The sequence below is a fragment of the Periplaneta americana genome, chromosome 4 (assembly GCF_040183065.1).
Source record: "Periplaneta americana isolate PAMFEO1 chromosome 4, P.americana_PAMFEO1_priV1, whole genome shotgun sequence".
Classification (NCBI taxonomy): domain Eukaryota; kingdom Metazoa; phylum Arthropoda; class Insecta; order Blattodea; family Blattidae; genus Periplaneta; species Periplaneta americana.
The window spans coordinates 51,978,033-51,998,418 of NC_091120.1; the positions used below are offsets into that span (position 1 = coordinate 51,978,033).

The 20,386-nt window shown below is 35.1% G+C and overlaps 1 long non-coding RNA gene across 4 annotated transcripts in view; it reads right to left on the minus strand.

Annotated features, from left to right (window-relative positions):
- Nucleotides 1–20,386, minus strand: part of LOC138697803 (uncharacterized) — a 285,016-nt gene that overhangs the window by 45,175 nt on the left and 219,455 nt on the right. For all 4 annotated transcript variants that reach the window (XR_011331614.1, XR_011331615.1, XR_011331616.1 and 1 more), the window contains one exon: nucleotides 15,655–15,731. This is a non-coding gene — a long non-coding RNA (uncharacterized lncRNA). The remainder of the gene's footprint in view (nucleotides 1–15,654; nucleotides 15,732–20,386) is intronic.

The following is a 20,386-nucleotide window of genomic DNA, read 5'->3' on the forward strand; positions in this document are numbered from 1 at the left end:
GAAAAAAATATTCCAAATTTGCTATTCCAAAATATAATAGAAATCTACACGGACAGCAAAATAAGTGTCAAAATAAATAACTGTATATCCGAAAGAAAATTAGTTAATAATGGAGTTCGACAAGGTTGTCCACTATCACCAACTTTATTTAATATTTATATAAATGAAATTATTTTAAAATGGAACCAAATCTACACATCAGGAATCAAAATAACCAGTGCTCTAACATTAAATACCTTACTCTATGCCGATGATCAAGTCATAATTTCCAATTCAGAGGATAATTTACAAAGAGGATTGTATACATTAAATGAAATATTAAAAGATTTTGGGATGGAAATTTCAGCACAAAAATCAAAAGTAATGGCATTTTTAGGACAAGACCCAGTGAGAAGTAAGATAATACACAATAACCAATGCCTCGAACAAGTGCAAAATTTCAATTATCTGGGTTGTGAAATATCTTATCAAAATGAAAAAGATGTGAACAAGAAAATTACCAAATTTACACAAATTCTAGGAATAATAAACAATACATTAAAAGCTAAATTAGTACAAAAATCTACAAGAATAAAAATATATAATACACTAGCATTACCCACCCTTCTATACGGAAGCGAGATTTGGACATTAAAGAAAAAAGACATGAACAGAATCAAAGCAACGGAAATGAAATTTTTCAGGAGAACAGCAGGATATACTCTTTTAGACCGAAAAAGGAATGAAGAAATTTTAGAACAATTAGAAGTAGAGTCAGTAGAAGAAAAAATCACCAGATACAAATTCAATTGGCTAGATCATGTAAGAAGAATGGAAAATTCAAGAATCCCAAAAATTATGATGCAATATAAACCTAGAGGACATCGTCGACCAGGAAGACCGTTAAGAAGACTGCTAGATGGGGCCGAAACAGGTCTACAGAGGCCTAATTCGTGAAGGATGATGATGATGATGATGAATTTAAAATAATCAGCAATAGCCTACCGTATTGCCAATCAGAGAGCTGAACCAATACTTTTTCGTAAAAAATTAATGTTGTTTATTAGTTTGATGAAAGTAATATTTCTCATTTGTTTCAGATTATTCGGAAAGATTGCTCAGAGTGGAAGAAACAAATATAAAGGGATACAGCTTAATGTTTCCCTTCTTTATATCTCTAGATGTCTTTGCTTACAGCTTCATGGATTTCATACACAAAAAATCGTAGTGTACATAAAGTTAATAACGGAATCTTCTAGAAATAAAACTGACAGAATTAAGGGAAATATATTAAAATATTATCTGAAACAACAATGAAATACTGGAAACAGTATTTTGAAATCCAAGGCGGTTATAGTGAAACACTCTTCAACTTTGCACCGTGTCACGGATAAAAAACATCCCAAGTTTCGGTAGTTCGGATTGCCTGCAATATCAGGAAATATTTATTCGAAATTCTGATTCAGATGACTGTTTTGGAGAATAGCTCTCAGTAATTTTACTCTTTCTGACCTTTCTTCATAATGGATTCAATACGTAACTTCGAATCTGTGGCTATTTTTGCATTTATGATAGGATAAAAAAAACTAGTTTGTGCCACTATAAATACCGTGATGTGCTTGGGTTGAAATATGCCGAAAATAAGAGGAAACATGACAATAAAAAATACATGACAGCAATATAGGCCTATTTTTTTCAGTTCCCTCACAAAAACTGTCAGACTTTCGGACAGTCTTGTATTATAAAAAAAAAGAAACAAATTTTAAAATATTTCAATAATTCATTATAATTAAAAAGAAATAACGCCTCACTGAGTAAGAAAGCATAGTAAGAACAGTTTAAAAACTTCGTAAGTTAAAAGTAACTGTACTTAACGATAAAAAAAAAGTTATCGGGAAAGTGAGAAAGATAAAAATGAGAGCAGTCTATTGTGACAAAAGACGATAACAGAGATTTATAGCAGCTGTTTCACTTTAATGTCAAGCGACAGTTCTCACTCTGCGATGGTGTGACGAGCCAACACCGTAACGAGTAGTTCCAAAAAAATATTCAAGAGAGTAATCAAGAACCATGCAATGTTTTTGTTGATTCGAACCTTGACTCCGAACATCTCTAGAATCTTCACAGTAAGCCTACTTTACCAGAGAAAGTGAATGAAGAGAACGTCGCAGAACAATAGTGGTGTATTTTGCAGTAGTTTTGTTTACTTCTAACCTACTTTCCTTTCACAAAGCCATCTCGAATAATAATCCTTGCCACCTCTGGCGCCAAATGATTAGATCGTTGGTTTTCAATGTCTGAAATACGGGTTCGTATTTACAGTCCAAGCAGAACATTGGCAGGCCGCACACCGTCTGCATCAAGACATGAATGAGACAAAGAAATGTTTCTTGCTATGTTGTATGTATGTATTTATTTACACTGCAAGTGGGCAAGCATCCGGTGGCAGTGGTATATACAATATAAACAATACACAATAAAAGAACAATACGCAATAAGCCTGCACTTCTGCACTCAGCAACTGGAGAGCGTCCTCCGGCCTTAGAGTAAGTTGTAAACACACTAATGATTAAAATGAGATGTATTTTCCTTTACATTCCATGTATCGTTGCTTTACCCTTCTACACCACGCATATTAATATACATGTAAGAAGGAATTCTCTATTCTCCATTCACTAAAAAGATTGTATCATTATCCACCTAAATTAAAACAGACGCTAGTATAGACACTCAAACTACCTCACTTCGATTATTGCGACGTTTTGTTCAGTGATATCAGGATTGATTCCGCTCAGAAACTACAGCGTATTCATAACGCGTGCGTCCGCTTCATTTGTAATGTTCGATACTATGATCATATCTCACCTTCTTTCGAGAAATTATCATGGCTTAGGTTATTACATGAGAGGAGAAATCTGCACTCGCTTTCTCTCTTATATCGAATTATCCCCCTCTTATTTATTCGCCCGTTTTCATGCTCTCTCTCGCTATCATAATATTAATACTCGATCACAACGTGATAACACGCTAGAAATTCCACTTTACACATCATCTCTGTATTCCTCATCTTTCACTGTTGCTACTGCTCGTAACTGGAACTCTCTGCCGCCTGAAGTCAAGGGCTGCCGAACACTGAAATCTTTCAAATCCAAATTAGAAAATTATCTTATGACGAATTGCCAAACTAACTCACTATTATGACAAGTGTTGTATTGCATGTTTCCACGTATTCACATTTTTTTATGTTCTAGTGATGTTTAATTTATTTTGTCTTTTTGTTTTCATATTTCCCGATAATGGTATATCTAAAGTATAATGTGATAACTTGAGCTAGGCCTATATATAATCATAATTTTCCTTACTGTGTGTATCTAAAAATATTGTATTCATTGTATGCTTTGTACTTCACTATTATTATTATTATTATTATTATTATTATTATTATTATCAATAATTGTCTTATTTTTTATACTTTGTTTGTCTCATTTATTTTGACCTGCTGTTCACATTTTATTATGCTTTTTCCTTTTCTTTCTGTATGTTATATATTATGTCTGATTACTAATTACTTGTTGTTTACATTACATTATTATTATCTTATTCAGTTTTGTGTGTAAAATTGTAGTGTACTTTGTAAATTTGTAGTGTTTTTGTAACGCAGTTTTATTGCTGGTTGAGTATTAGAGAAGGTCGTATGGCCTTAACTCTGCCAGGTTAAATAAACCATTATTATTATTATTATTATTATTATTATTATTATTATTATTATTATTATTATTATTATTATTATTATTATTAAATGAAAGGAATCGTCAATAGCTTGGAAGGATTTTGAGGGCCTGTGTTCGCTACAAGTCTTTTTATTTATTTTTGTAAATACTACATACTTTCAGGTTCCACGCCGTAACTGCGTGGTATAAGAAGATATACCCTGGACTATCTTTATGGAATGAATGCTAGTTCGAGTCTTCATGGTAGAAGAAATTTTATTATGAAATTTCGTCGAGTGTATGGGACCGATGTCCACTCAGTATCATGATGAATTTGGAGCTCTATATTTACGATGAGTAGCGAAATTTCGTTTTACAAATCAGCTATAAAAGATATGAAGATCGTGCTAACCACACGTTACCTCTATCGTTCACTTCTGCTGAGGCATGTGGATGTGAAGCGAACTTTGACCCTCCATGAATTGCAGCTCAATGGGTTTGTTTTTTGTCTCAACTTACTTTCAAATTATGTAATGATTCTTTTCAACATTAACAACAGCATAAATCGCAGCCTGGTATATGGCAGCAGAAATCTGTTATTGACTCATGCCACGTTCAAATAGGTTAGCGTGATCGTAGACAAATAAATGCACTACTGTGTTAGAATATTAACTACAAAAAAATCCTCGCTGTGATTCAGTTGCACATGTTCTAGTTTCTACAGATAAATAAGTTGGAACTTGTATTCAATTCCCGCCAAGTAACAACGAGTTTATAGTCCACATGTAATTTTAGAATTAATGAATTCTGCATAAATAGAAGCTCTGATGCCGATATCCATGCTTCGAAAGTATAATGTATTATTAAAGCAATGGAGAGACTTGGAATTGATAAACATCACGTGAGTAGGTAGAGGATGTAATTAATTAATAACCGTGTTTAACACCTTGATTTGCATAATAACTCTCGTCAAGCTACTTACACGCTATTATTTTCTTATCGTCTCGCATTTCCCGCGTACAAATTTATTCACATATTCCATATAAATGCAGTGATAAAAATTCAATTTCTTTAGTTTCACTTTCTCAGTTATGTTTCAGCCATACTCTCATTCGAATATCTCAGATAAAAATTAAATTAAACACAGTTATTATCCATAACAAATTTCAGTAAAGTATGTCAACAGTCCGAAGATTGGTTGGAACCTCGTGACCAGTATATTTTTTCATTTCATTTATTATATTCCATAGATCTTACATGAGCAATGAAGCTTTAAGATGTGGAACAAGTGAAAAATTTTACAATATCACAATTACAATTTTTACAATTTTTAAAAGATTTTACAATTTTTATCAATACTTTGGCGAACTGTAGTGAGACGATGTGAGGCCCGAGGATTCGCCAAAAGATTACCCGGCATTTGCCTTATGGTTGGGGAAACCTCGGTAAAAACCCAACCAGGTAATCAGACAAAAGGGGGCGAAATGAAGAGAGACTGAGGACTCGCCATATACCATCCGGCTTCAATCCCACAGCTGGGGAAGACACGTGAATTGAATTCTTAATCCTTAAATTGACAATGTATCCTATAGGATACAAAGGTTAATAGGCAATATGCTATAATTTTAATAGAACAAAAGAAAAAAATTGGTAGGAAAATTAAAATTTCACAATACTATAAGCTTAATATTGTACAACATATAAAAATATGGACATTGCGATAGTTTTCTTTACGGTCCGACAAGGTTCAATAAACTAGTGTGAGAAATGAAGCTTTGCCAAGTTAAGGGTTAAAATATTTCGTGACTTAAATTTCGAAATTGGCTAACCTATGTTTATGTTGGCTGGCTTGTAGGCTACTTACGAGAGAATGCTATTGGTAAAATATACACAAATAACATCAGAATGGGTAATGTCGACTTTACCTATCGTCATTGACATACATATCGATATGCATAGCCGTTTCCGTTCTAGATTTACTGTTAATCAAAAATCTTCAGGTTTACGTTCTTAGCTTCCCGTTCTCGTTCTGGTTCTCGTTTCCGATTTATTGTGGACCAGCCTTATGTTTACATTTCAAACGCTGATTCAAAAGCATTCGTCGTTAAACTCTTATGTCTCCCGTAAAATAATTTATTTCCTTTTCCTTCTTTCCTATAGCCTATGTGTAATGATACAATGAGGACGTCATTCGCGTGCCATTCTCATATTTACTTACTTTATGTAGAGATAACTATCATGAATTAACAATGATGTGAAAGTGTGGACGACGAAGTTCAACTTTAATTTGAGTTTGATATTTCTTTAAATATCCAGAGCAATGAAATTCTCAGACAAGAGTTGTAAAGTAAGTTCTTTAAATTATTGTTATTGAAACTTTGCCTTTCGAAAGAAAACTTATTTTTCAGAAATTCGATACTGTTGCGTAAACACAAAACCTACGCTAGAAAAGTGTGTTCACTCCGAGATAGAATCAACATGAAATACCTCTGACTTGACTTTATATTGCGATGACATTCCAGCAGTTTCAGGAATACGTCACTTGATTGTGCACAGAGAGAAATTATATTTCACGCAGTTCTTTAAAAGGATGATGGAGCATATAACTAAAGCTGTTATGCAAAGAATGGCCCAACTCGTTTTAAAATTGTTACAGGAGGAATTAAAAACTGAATATCTCAGTAACAAATACCGACGCAAAGTCAATTCTTTAACATTATATATTTAAATCACTTCTTAGAAGATATGATATAATTGTATTCTTTCTGTGACTGCTTGAAAAGAATTTAATAAAAAGGTACAAGGTATCCCCGTAACATGCCATGAAGGCACTTGGGGGGCATGGAGGTAGAGCCCCATGCTTTCCATGACCTCGGCACTAGACAGAATTGGCTCTTTCTTATATAATACTACAATTTTAGAAATGAAACTTCTCTTAATTTATTATTATTATTATTATTATTATTATTATTAGACCCTACTATAATAATAATAATAATAATAATAATAATTATTATTATTATTATTATTATTACTTACGTACTTACTTACTTACTTACTTACCTACTGGCTTTTAAGGAACCCGGAGGTTCATTGCCGCCCTCACATAAGCCCGCCAGTGGTCCCTATCCTGAGCTAGATTAATCCATTCTCTATCATCATATCCCACCTCCCTCAAATCCATTTTAATATTATCTTCCCATCTAAGTCTCAGCCTCCCTAAAGGTCTTTTTTTCCCTCCGGCCTCCGAACTAACACTCTATATGCAGTTCTGGATTCGCCCATACGTGCTACATGCCCTGCCCATCTCGAACGTCTGGATTTAATGTTCCTAATTATGTCAGGTGAAGAACACAATGCGTGCAGTTCTGTGTTGTGTAACTTTCTCCATTCTCCTGTAACTTCATCCCTCTTAGCCCCAAATATTTTCCGAAGCACCTTATTCTCAAACACCCTTAACCTATGTTCCTCTCTCGAAGTGAGAGTCCAAGTTTCACAACCATACAGAGCAAACGGTAATATAACTGTTTTATAAAGTCTAACTTTCAGATTTTTTGACAGGAGACTGGATAATGAAAGCTTCTCAACCGAATTATAACGGGCATTTCGAAAATTTATTCTGTGCTTAATTTCCTCCCGAGCATCATTTATATTTGTTACTGTTGCTCCAAGATATTTGAAGTTCCCCACCTCTTCAAAAGATAAATTTCCAATTTTTATATTTCCATTTCGTACAATATTCTCGTCACGAGACATAATCATATACTTTGTCTTTTCGAGATTTACTTCCAAACCTATCTCTTTACTTGCTTCCAGTAAAATTCCCGTGTCTTCCCTAATCGTTTGTGGATTTTCTCCTAACATAAGTATTCACGTCATCCGCATAGACAAGCAGCTGATGTAACCCGTTCAATTCCAAACCCTCTCTGTTATTATTATTATTATTATTATTATTATTATTATTATTATTATTATTATTATTATTATTATTATTATATGAACACAAATCAAATTCTAAGTTATTACATTAAGTAAATTCAAATAGATAAGATGCCATATTAAGAAAACTGGAACTCCAAACAACATGTAGGCCCTACCATATTGTGAACTTACTGAGTTATATTAATGAAATTTAACAGCCTTATGAATAGAAGCTCAAATGTAAATGACAGAGCCATTCTTCTACAAACCGAAATACGGTGTTACAATAAGACCCCAAAAACAATAATTGCGTCCTTTTTCTACCAATCGTGATTTTTGCTGGAATTATAATTATGGCCGAGCCCTTTTTCTACTGATCCGATGCACCATCTAAAGAAGTGCAATAACATGGAAGAAAGTGATTTTTGAAAAAATTGCTAATTAGGCCCCTTTTTGAGTAGACGCTTCCAACATTAAACCAACACAATTAAATCTTCCGACCAGTTAACATTTCTTAGATATTCTTATTTCGTCGTAAAAAATTAAGAAACATTGTTTCAACATCGCAGTGGAATGATCAGCACTTCACACATCTCAACACGTCAGGAACGTTGTATTTGGGAAAGATCTTCCAACAGAAATTATGCAATCTTTTTAATGAAAACTGCATACCTTTTTTTTTATTACACTCAGCTGATTGGGAAAGAAGCTCTTATGGCCTTAAATCTGCCAGGTAAAATTAGCTTTTACCACTACCACTACTACTATTAAAATGGCAGAAAACTTATGAACAATAAATTAGAAATAATCTTCAGTAGTAGTAGTAGTAGTAGTAGTAGTAGTAGTAGTAGTAGTAGTAGTAGTAGTAGTAGTTTATTTAATAACGCTTTCAACTGCTGAGATTTTTCAATGTGGACATGAAATGGCCAACAAATTATGCCTGGAGCCCTCTATCAGGGACAGGGTTCTTTTACAAGCTGTAAATCTACGACGCGGAACCCACAGGTTTACTTCCTATCTCGGACGAAGGATTTTATTGACCATCAAAATCAAAAATGTCCTTGGACGGCTTTTAACTCGCGATTCCAGAATGCAACGGCTAACATGATAACCGCAAGACCACCGAAAACGACCAATAAATTATTCAACACAGCTTCCTTTGGGAGGGAAGTGAAAGCAGTAATAAACCTGCAACACGGCCAGCTGTTTCTTGGCAACAATCCTCTGCTTTTCGGACAGATTTCTCTCCGAGCTGTTTGCATTGAAATACATACCAATGTTTCTGAATGACAATGTCTCGCAACATCGGAGAAGCTTATGATGGACGAAATTGAACATATAGAGTGCTATTCACAGTTATTTCGCTAGCCCACGCTACGAGCGTGCTAAACTAGCCAAGGCTATCGACCGGTTACTTGTACGGGATTCATATCGTATCATATCGCTAACACTGGTTTATGAATACGAAAAACGTTAGTTCGCTGATCATCCACCGGAAGCCCGCGCTAAGAATGTCTATGAATACGGCCCGAAGTGAAAAATGCTGGTGCATTAAGCCAATAGACTGCAGTACATTTGACAAGCAAACATTCCGATGGGGACAGATAGAAACGTCAATTTTTTTCTTTCACCATGTTAATGTGAAAATAAGTGCTTATACAAATTTTGGCTACTCGACCGCAATTACGAGGCCGTCCAGAAAGTGATTTTCCTTGGGCCGTTTACATAAAAAACACAATTGCATGGAAATATTTATTGAAAAAATACAGCAATTGTTGCGCTATATGTCAACATATCCCCCACTGGAATTGAGACATTTGTCATATCATGGGATCAATTTTTGTATCCTTGTGTCACAGAAGTCAGCCGCCTGGGATCGGAACCAGCGTTTGACAGCCGTCTACACCTCTCTGTTGATCCCATGATATTTATTTATTTATCTATTTATGTCTATAACAGGGCAAAGCCCCAATTACAATAGACAGTACAGATAAAAAAACATAGAATTGCATATAACACGAAAAAAGAGGTAAAACAGATACAAGTGTAATTACAAATTAAAAATGGAAAAGAGAAGGAAAAAAAAAACAAATAGATACCACCTAAATAAAAGACACAGATACAGATATAAATGAAAAACACCAACTAAAACAAATAAAAAAGAGCCAAGTACAGACATCACAGCCAAAAATGCAAAATGTAGGCAAAGCTATAATTGGCAAATTGCAGAGCAAATACAACACCATGTTAATAAATTTAATATATAGCACTACACAGCAGGCCCAATAGGCTCAATTCATTTATTCAAAAAACTCACAGACACAGAACATGTGTTTCAAGTAATGCTTTACATAACTTTTTCTTGTACATATTGTACGATAACGAAAAATCTAAATCCTGCTTATTTGATAGATGATTGTAAGTTCAAGCATTAATAAAAGTGGAGACATTTTATGAGATAGTGTTTTTGTTGTCTGTAAATAAAAGAGAGATAACAAAGATGTCTCAATTCCGGTGGGGAATATGTTGAAAAATAGCTGAGCAATTGCTGTGTCTGTTCCAATAAATTTATCCATTGAAATTATGTTTTCTTTCTGTTAACGGCCCCTGGCGAACTTATTTTTTACGGCCCTCGTAATTGCGGTCGAGAGGTAAAAATTTGTATAAGCACTTGTTTTGACATTATTAACATGATGGAAGAAAAAAATTTAACTTTTCTATCTGCCCCCATCAGAATGTTTGCTTGTGAGGCTGAACAGTGATTGGCTATAAAAATGTAAAACAAGACGTTCAAAAATGAATAAACGCGGACCATTTCAATAGAAAATTAAAGTGCAACTTAATGTTGGGTAAAGACGGTTCTTTTGGAATATTCTAGTTTTAGCTGCCGTCAAGCTGCTATAGTTCATTCATAAAACGGACTGACACAGAGACACAAAAAATGTCACATCAACTCATACGAAACCATGTGCAATGTCGAATCACGATTTCAGTTTCGTAATTCTGATCGTAAGCTTCAGTAGTGATTAGAAAAAAGACCATCTTACTTGTAGATTTATAGGGTTAGTGCACTTCATTTTTAACAATAATTTATTTCAGACCTAATATTTGTTCAATAGGATGCCTAATTTAATTCTACTTTCATTTCGGTATGACATTATTTTATATAACGTTTATTTATAGTTGGCGCTCTGGTCCCGGTGCACGCGTTATTTCACAGAACATCGCTTCCACTTTGCCACATCATGCAGCGGCTGCGGAGCATCGGCCTGGAACTACCACTTCGTGTGGAAAGTAAAACAACCCCAAGTGCATCCCACTTACTAGCTGGATTCTATACTACCCATTTTTTTTATTTTTTTTTTGTCCGGTTCCATGGTTCAGCAACGATAGTTGTTTGCCATACATTTGAGAAAATACGCGACACTGTCAAAGATAAAGAAAGCATGTACTGTATGTATAAAAAAGCTCGCGCAAGAAACGATTACCGAAAACCAATGGTGGCGTTGCTGTCTGTTTTGACGTGTGTATGTAGGCACGCCGAGGGGGGGAGAGGTGCGACCCGATGGAAGTACTGTCTCTTCCAAGAAGATGAACAGATGAGGACATCGCTGTGGAAATCAAGAACGTAGCAAGAGAAAAATTCGAAGCTAATTAAACGCGCAACATATGTTTACGGATGAAATAATAATAATAATACCGTGCAATACAAGACACGCATTCACATGCAATGGAACAAACTAAAGTCGTAATGTAACTATCATAACGCAAGACTGATTCTATCGATGTCGTTTCTCTTCCGACTGTACCCTTGAATATCTATCATTCAAGTTATCTTGTGACCTTTCCTCTCGCCCGCTCTTCCTTATCGTAGTGTTTGATTCGCATTCCTTCCGTCGGTAATCCGTGCTTGCGAGACCTATCTCTCTACCTACTGCAAATAAATTTAGCTCTGCATATCTACATATGAGGGGCTCACAACCAGAATGGACGAAGTACACCAGTGATCAGTTTGTGGATTAATACAATCTCGGATGAAGAAAACTTAGATTTATTCATTGCCATAACAAACGAAGTCCATAACTCATTTGTTACGCCACAGAGGGCAGCATTTCCTATGGAAGGTGAAGGTTGCTAAGCGTGAGCCAGAAACTTTAAGACTCAATATCTCAGAACTGTTCCAGATGGACTTGGTCCACTCTGGTTGTGAATCCCTCATATGTAAGTTGAGATTTGTAGGAATCCAATCATTCATAGTTTTCCGTCTTTCACTGCAAACCCAGCATTCTCCAGTCTTTCCTATTTTCTACCTCCCTCTTAGTCTCCTCATAATAAGTGATTCATATATCTTCATATCTTCATATCGTCTATCATCTGATATCTTCTTCTGCCCCGAACTCTACTCCTGTTCACCATTCCTTCCAGTGTATCCTTTGGTAGGCAGTTTCTTCTCTTTCAGTGACCAAACCAATTCCTTTTCCTCTTCCTGATCAGTTTCAGCATCATTTTTTCTTCATCCACTCTTTCCAATACAGCTTCATTTCTTATGAAGGGTATTTCTCTTCACTGGTAAAACAATCCACCGTCTCTTCATATACTGTCTAAATAATTTCAGACAGATAAAGGCTAATTGGGATTTCCCGGTCTCCGATCGGGTCAAAAATCCTGATAGAACAGATATTTAACCGTGCGGTGAATTTCGGTGAAGTCCAGAGGGCCTAATTAGTCAAATCCACTCTCCTCGCCTTCACGCTGCCCCCCCCCCTGGGATCTTTTGGAGATGCGAAAGAGCGGTGTGCGGAAAGCAACGGGAAGCTACCGCATTTATCTTTCCCAAGAAAAGCTGCATGGATCATATGAGGAAACAAAGAGGAAGGCAGAAAACAAGAAAGACTGGAGAAAGCTGGGTTTGCAGTGAAAGGCCTGGCCTTGGGCAGAAAACTATAGATACAATATATATAATTTAAAAATGACATTTAACTGCTAATTCACACAATATTCCACTTAGATAGTTTATGTCTACATTTATATTTTACATTGCTTAAAGTTCAATAACGTCGTAAGAAGTGTACAGTACACAACACTTAGCAATGAGAATATAATCATAAATAAAAACTTACCACTACATCCACAGAGCGTAGTCTTGTTCTCCTTATCGGAATTCTAGTAAGTTATACTTGTACTGCAGCTATAGAGCAAATGTTTTTTGTACGCTAGTACCAACTATTGTAGAATGTTGTGGATACATCTAATTTATCGTGATTACGTCATAATTAGGACTATGGAGTCCAGCTAGCTACTAAACGTGGCACTACAATATATGATATAGAATAATTAGTTATCATATTGTATAAGTGAATCTAAAATTAAACATAGGCCTATAAATGAAAGTCATAGAACAGAAGTGACAACGATAATTAATTTACAACTGTTTATTGTAGATAATTGTCAAAAGTAGCAGACATATAAGATATAAGGTTAAATATAGTAAACACGATTGGTTTATACATGCACTAAAATCAGAAGTAAGTGCAAGTTTGAACTAACACAAATTACATAGTTATATGATAGGAAAATAACTTATTAAATTGTATATTTATTATGTTTAATTACTATTTGTACAGAGATCAGTTTTAAATTATTACGTTTATGTACTTTTGTGAACTATTAACAATAAATATTAAATACTAATTAAATGTGCTAAAGTAATTTTATTAGTAGTTTATTTAATTATTACGTTTCGTGTTTTAAATGATGAAATCATCGCTGCCAACAAACAAGAGGGTAGGGACATAAATCTCCAGTGACCTTAAAGCAAATGAAGTTCTCCTGGCGTTGAGAACTGACAGTTGCGGGATTCGAGACAGAGGAATTAGCGGCGTGACGTCACAAAGCTTTGCAGTACATCTGGTGCGAGGAGTAAAATTCCATGAGGCGTAAATGATAGGAGTAATGTGATGTCAGAATTCAATTCAGCCGCTACACTATCAAAACTCATCCACCATTCGGTCAATAAAATAATGTTATTCATTCTTCTTTAGAGGACCATTCCAACCTGCCAGCTAGTGTTGATGCAACGCTGACCTCGTGTGATCCCCAGCAATTTGCAGTCATTGCTGAAAATATGACGAGGTGACACTTTATCCGCCGTATTAGATAGCTCTGTGTTAACGATTCCTGGAGCAGTTGGGACTAATTGAGTAGACCTTTATTTGTTAAAAGTCAGATGTTTCCTCATGTTTTGAACAATAAAAGTTGATCGAGCATTATTGAACTTAGATAGCCAACAGACAGTGTAATACTTAATTTTGTAAATAGTCATTGCTGATAGAATTATTGCTTTTATACATACAGTGCGTTCGTAGCTCGGCCGGACTGGGAGAAGATTGGTGCGCCTGCCGCCAGAGTTAAGGCTGGTTCACAACAAACCGGAAACGAGAATCGGAACGAAAACGAAAACGGTAAAATTGTTGAAATGTATACATTTAAATGTGAGCATTCACAATTAACGAAAAGCTTGCCGGAGCCCGAGATCGGGAACGGAGAGTTGGCCAAGTTTCAACTTTGACGTTCACGTTTCGATCACAGACCACTAGATTCATTCTATTGCCATCTAAACGCTATTTTGTCGTCATATATTTTGTAGCAAGAAAACCGTGACATAACCTATGCATTATTTTGTTCTGTGCTGTGCATCATGGAACAAGTTTTATTTGATGAGATTCTAATATTGAGTGTTGAGGAAAATCCTCACTTTTACGATAAGCGGTGCGCCTCGTATAAAGATGAGAAAATGTGGCTTTCAATAGCTGCATCTTTGAACACCGATCGGAAGCGAATCATATTTTATTACTGTATTGGTTGTATTACACACTATATATTCACGCTTCAATTCAATAAGTACTGTTGTGTTCATTTTTGTTCTATTACAAATGTTTCTTCTCTAATTATTTTACGTTATGGTAGACTTAAAATAGGTTGTGATAATAAAGATGCATGGGCATATTTATAGTACCGTATCTAATGAAATGTTTCAGTTGAAATTTCGAAGTTGGTTAACCTGTGTTTATGTTGGCTGCCTTGTACTCATGAGAGAACGCCATTAGTCAATTATACACAAATAACATCAGAATGAGTAATATCGAATTTACATATCGTTATTGACATACATATCGATATGCACAGTCGTCTATGTTCTCGGTTTATTGTGAATCAAAAATTTTCATATTCACGTCCTCTGCTTCTCGTTTTCATTCTGGTTCTCGTTCCCGGTTTATTGTGAACCAGCCTTTACACGTAAACGACCGGCAAATCATGGGTATGGAACACTAACTACTCTACTAACATTAGGCTTACCTGCATCACAACAGATGTTGAAAATAATGACCTTCAACTCGAACACATTCCCTATATCCAAGGCCGCCGCGGAACGGTCCGGCCGAGCTACGAACACACTGTACATACTACACGCTCAAATTAAATCTGCGTCCGGAAAGAATGTGAATCACCGTTCCTTCTCCCTCTGGCCTTTGTGGCCTAAGAGTAAATACTGAGCTGATAAAGAGGTGTTTACTGTTCGTGCCAGCGAGTTGTATGAGATAGTGGTGAACGTGTATTCACCCAAAATAACTTTTTTCGAGAAACGCTTTGAAATATTGTTGAAAGGGATGTTGGGATGTACTATCATTATACACAAATCTCGATGAAATTCTTTTTGATGTTCTATGTCTGATTTTGAAGATCAGTTTTAACTTTATAATTAATTATTTTTCATGTACCTTTTGCTGTTACACTGCTTTTGAAAAAATCGAGTTCTATCTGTTTAAAAATTCAGTGTTTTTTTTTTCCTTTAATAAGAAAATATTCCTTTCCGAAATTCTCTACAAGTTCGTTCTGAAGGGAACGCTTGGTGTTCTTAATTTCCGACATCTTCCTCAGTAGCGTGAATTATGAAGCAGAGAAATTAAGACTAACACAAACATGCACGTATAAATGATCAAATAAATAAATGAAAATAAATAAAATATACTACGTGTTTACTCACAGGATCTCAAGTACGTATGGTGATTACAAGGACCCACGCCAAGCAGAATCGGTGACCGCAGTCTAGATATAATATATCTGTAAGATAAGATAAAAATGTATTTTTCAAAATTGTCTCGTATATTTTAAAGCCAGAAATTTTTCTCCTTCTTGTAAAAATAATTATTGAAAGTAAAATAGCATGTTTTGGAAACAAACCATACAATTTTCTAACTCCTAGCTATCTTCTGATTATCATTTTGACACAGGACAACATGTCCGCAAATAAAAAGCAACATACGGTATGTCTTTTCCATAGTTTGTGGAACTAAATGGTCACTTAAGCCAAGTTAAAAAATATATATTAAGGAGTTATTTGTGTGTAGTTGTTCTCACACTATTATTGCTTTCAACTTCCTAAAGAAAGAAGACAAGAACATCGATGACCTGTCAATCACAGCTTAAGAGTTTACCGCGTCAAATGATATACAGAGTGTCTCTAAATTAGACCGACAAAATTAGAGAGCAGATAGATAACTTTTGTGGAAGCCTATTTTGTTAAGAAACCCATGGGCTGCGACGCTTCGTTTCAGTGCAAGAAGGAATTACAGGTCGGAATAAAGTAAGTAGGTATGAGCAAATAACAAGCGATTCTGTGTGTTAATCCAAACAAAGAAAAAATATGTACAGAAAAACGAAACAGACGACGCATTAAACTGTACTGAACATTACAACAGAATGAGTACTAAACTACGTAGACGAATAACACGGATAACAAGAGGTTCTAATGGAAGTAAACAAACCGAATGATAGTAGTAATGACACACCCCTCTTGGACTGAAAAAAGTGAATATCCGTTCCTGCCTTCTTGCAATGAAATGAAGCATCGCAGCCCATGGGTTCCTGAAAAAAATATGCTTCCACGAAGGTTATCTATCTGCTCCCTAATTTTGTCGGTCTAATTTAGAGACACCCTGTAGAGATTTTGTGCTATACATACTTCACAAGGCAGCTATGTTTCCTTTACCACACGATAATTTTTAATAGGTTTGATTAATCGATTAAAACACATTTGAGCGGTTAATCGAATTTTAAAATTAATCGGTTAATCGGTCCGACTAATCGATTAAATCGACAGCTCTATTAATTTGTCGTGCCTGGACATATCCTCCAATTTTCCTGGTAATAATAATAAAGAGCAAGGGAAGTGAATTGTTATACAACGTACAAATTTGTCCGGTATTATAAAACAGGATTATAGGGACAGAATATTAAATTTAGCCTGGAGTAAGCTTATACAGAAAATAAATGGCAGACGACGCTAATAAACATGAATTAGTTTAGTGAAAAGTCGTCTGCCGCTAAAGGCTTCTCATTAGACGATAAAACTAGCTTATTTCGTATGAAATCTCACTGCCACGGCATCCCCTATAAACATGCAGAGGAATTACATTCGAAATAAAATACTTTTCCCCACGTAAGCACTCAGGCTTTGCATTATTTTATGGGATAGTTGCTTTCGGCCAGAATAGGGATTATATAAATGAAGCGCTTTCACAAATTTATAGCCTACAGAACACACCATCAGTCCATAACTTTCGTAAGAAGCAGCATTATTATACTGCGTTGTGTGTTTCATATAGGGAACTTAAGAGGGAAGTCATAAATGTAAAATATAAATTACGTCATTACTTCTAACCCTAAAAGCGCAGTTACTTACCCACGCTATCACACTTAAACCACAATTGCGCTGTACGTAAGTTACCGATATACATTTTAAATGTCTATACCAGGCATGTCAATTGATCCCCACAGGAGGAAGCGCGCGCTTTAGAGCCCAGGAGAGCCTGAGCGCTTTACAGCGGAAAGGAAAGAGACAGATGAAAAGGTGGTATATGCCGCTTGGTCGAGCTATATTCAGGGATGGCCAGCACTGATTCAATAGATAAAGGGAAGAGAACTTATTAAAATTGTATCCATGTTAATTTTTAGATTTGCCTAAGAAGTATAAGTGCATTATAAGAATGTAAATTTTAATTTTAATGCTCATTTTTCACAAGTTTAATTTTTTCATCCAAAAGAAATATTTTCTCAACTTTTCGTATAGAAAAGTGAAATTTTCAGGTATAGGCCTATTTATTTAGTAGCCTTACAGAATGTTTTCGTAAATCTAATATACCGTATAAACGTATTACTAAAAATAGTGTATTGAAAATTTTGAAAATATTCGCATGGAAATTGTTTCTAAGGAAATGAATTAACAAAGCAACTACTGTTACATCATAAGCAAAAGATACGTGCCCATGTGTTGTAAAAAATGTCAGCTCTATAGCTTCAGCACATTTCGAGAAAATAATTTAATATTCTAATGACAGGAAGTTGCTCACAAATATCACCTTAAAAGCATAATACGATAAGAGTTTTGTTATGTAATATTAGCTACACTAAAAAAAATACAGTACCTAGGTAACTTTGCTTTGTACTGTAATGTTGTTTTGATTAGTTTATTGATTAATTTTGTAAGGCTAAAGATACCATCAATATAAATTCCAATTAATCATGTCATACTCAATCTCTTTCTTTGGAATATCACTTTCTTTATTAATGATGTGTTTCATCCACTTAATACAGTATAATATTATACTACTATGGAATTTAAGTGAATATTCCTTTTTAACTCTCTATTATGTTATTAAGATTCAAAACACAAGTGCAATATTAAGAAACCAGTGTTAGTACGTTTGTTTTACAGACAATATAGATAATATTAAACAGAAAGAAGCCATATAAAAATAACGACATAACATTTCACGTTCCGTTTGAAGTTTGTGCACCACTGTTTTCTTAATCCAATAGGTTGCTTATTCATATATACAACCCTTCCTCTTTTCATACTTAGCGCTTGCTGCCCGCGCACGACGTCAAGGTCAGAAAAATGCGCTTGCTTTGACATCATTGGTCTATACCTACATTAATTTGCTTCAAGTAGCTCGTGTAGATATTTTACACCCTCACACTCTTCTTTAGAATTTTTTTTTTATTTTAGACACATTTCTGTATTTAACAATTACTGTATGTTCTGTTTACCACTCTACTAATCATAATGTTAAATGTATACATAAATATGTAGAAAAAACCTCAAAATATAGCCAACCATTACTGAATAAATAAACAAATTAAAATTAATCAGAACTGTTTGTTATTTTACATGGAGAGCCAAAGCCACCAGCCAACCGCTGGTCTCCCGTCCACATGACTCAGCGGAGGTGAACAATCATCCAACGAGTACCTACGGGGGGTGTTATCATGTGGTTAGCACGATAATCCACCAGCCGTTACAGTTGGGTTCGAGGAACCGGATTTAGCTATCTATCGTAGCTCCCCATATTCATTACTAGAGCTCAGATTTCTATGACCTGAAAATTTTGGAAATATGCATGCTTTTATGCCCCAAAAATAAAAAAAAAATATGACATAAACATTTGGAAATATGATGCAAACGAAATTGAATATTGTCCAAAAATTACTTAGAAAGCATTTTTATTCACCATTCTACAAATTGTTTCTGCAATTCGACAATATTGCAGTACTGCTAAACACAAAAGCTAAGTAGACAATTGGCTGTAGAAACCAGACAGCGCATGCGTGTTTGAGAAATCAGCAGTTCATCCCCTTTGAACAATGCATCAGAGTTTTCTACGCCAACAACGTCCCTTGCCGTTATCATCTTAAAAGATAATAAAAAAATTTAGAAATACAAATTTTATAAACTTCTTTACATTATCGCGACAATTCGTCACAACGTGAATTGGTACCGTTACAAAATTCGTCCCGGTAAATTCGTCTCAGGTTTGTACCAAATAAGTCCAAAGCATAGCCTACCTGTATGTAGGCGTTAGTTTTAAAAAAGATTCCCTGAGATTGCTTGTCCAAGAACTCGAAGGTATTACTGCTGTCCCCATTGTCCTTATACTCATGAGAGCGAGAAACTTACTTCCACTCGACAGTTCACTTCTTGATATTGTTTCTTTCTCTTTTCTTCCTTGCGAACTCTTTGCACCAAACGATTTACGGTTTTATTTTTTTCGGAAGTTTTAAGTAGATCTCACTCGACATCGCAATTCACTATTGCGGAAGTTGGCTCATTGGATGACTGTGTTAACTCTTGAATATCTGCTACTACTTCCGTAGCTCTGCATCTTCCCGAACCAGGAACAGTGTATGGTCACAATCTTCTACAACCTTAATTATACCTCCTTTATAACAGTATCCTCTTCTTTCACATCTCCACTCTTTCATTTATTTCTCTTTGCTTTGTACACAGATACAGTATCCTTCAAAATTAATTTGGGTTTGCCTTTCTCAGATGTCGTGAGACGTAGGCGTTTCACAATGCTACCTAAATTTCTAATCTTTCTGAATTTGTTTCCTACTTCTGCATTATTTTTACAAACGATTGTAGTCTTGTTCTAAATTCATTATTCTTGTCAAGAACGCAAAAATTTGTTGTAGAATGATTTGAAATTATTTCCAAATAATCTGGTCTTCTACTTCATGACTGTTGTTAAGCAACGGCGAAAAATTGTTGTGGGATGATTTGAAATTATTTCCAAATAATCTGGTCATCTAAATTCATGACTGTTGTTAAGCAACGCCCAAAAATTGTTGCGGAATGATTTGAAATTATTCCAAATAATATGGTTTTCTAAATTCATGACCTGTAAGCAACGGCGAAAATTTGTTGTGGGATAATT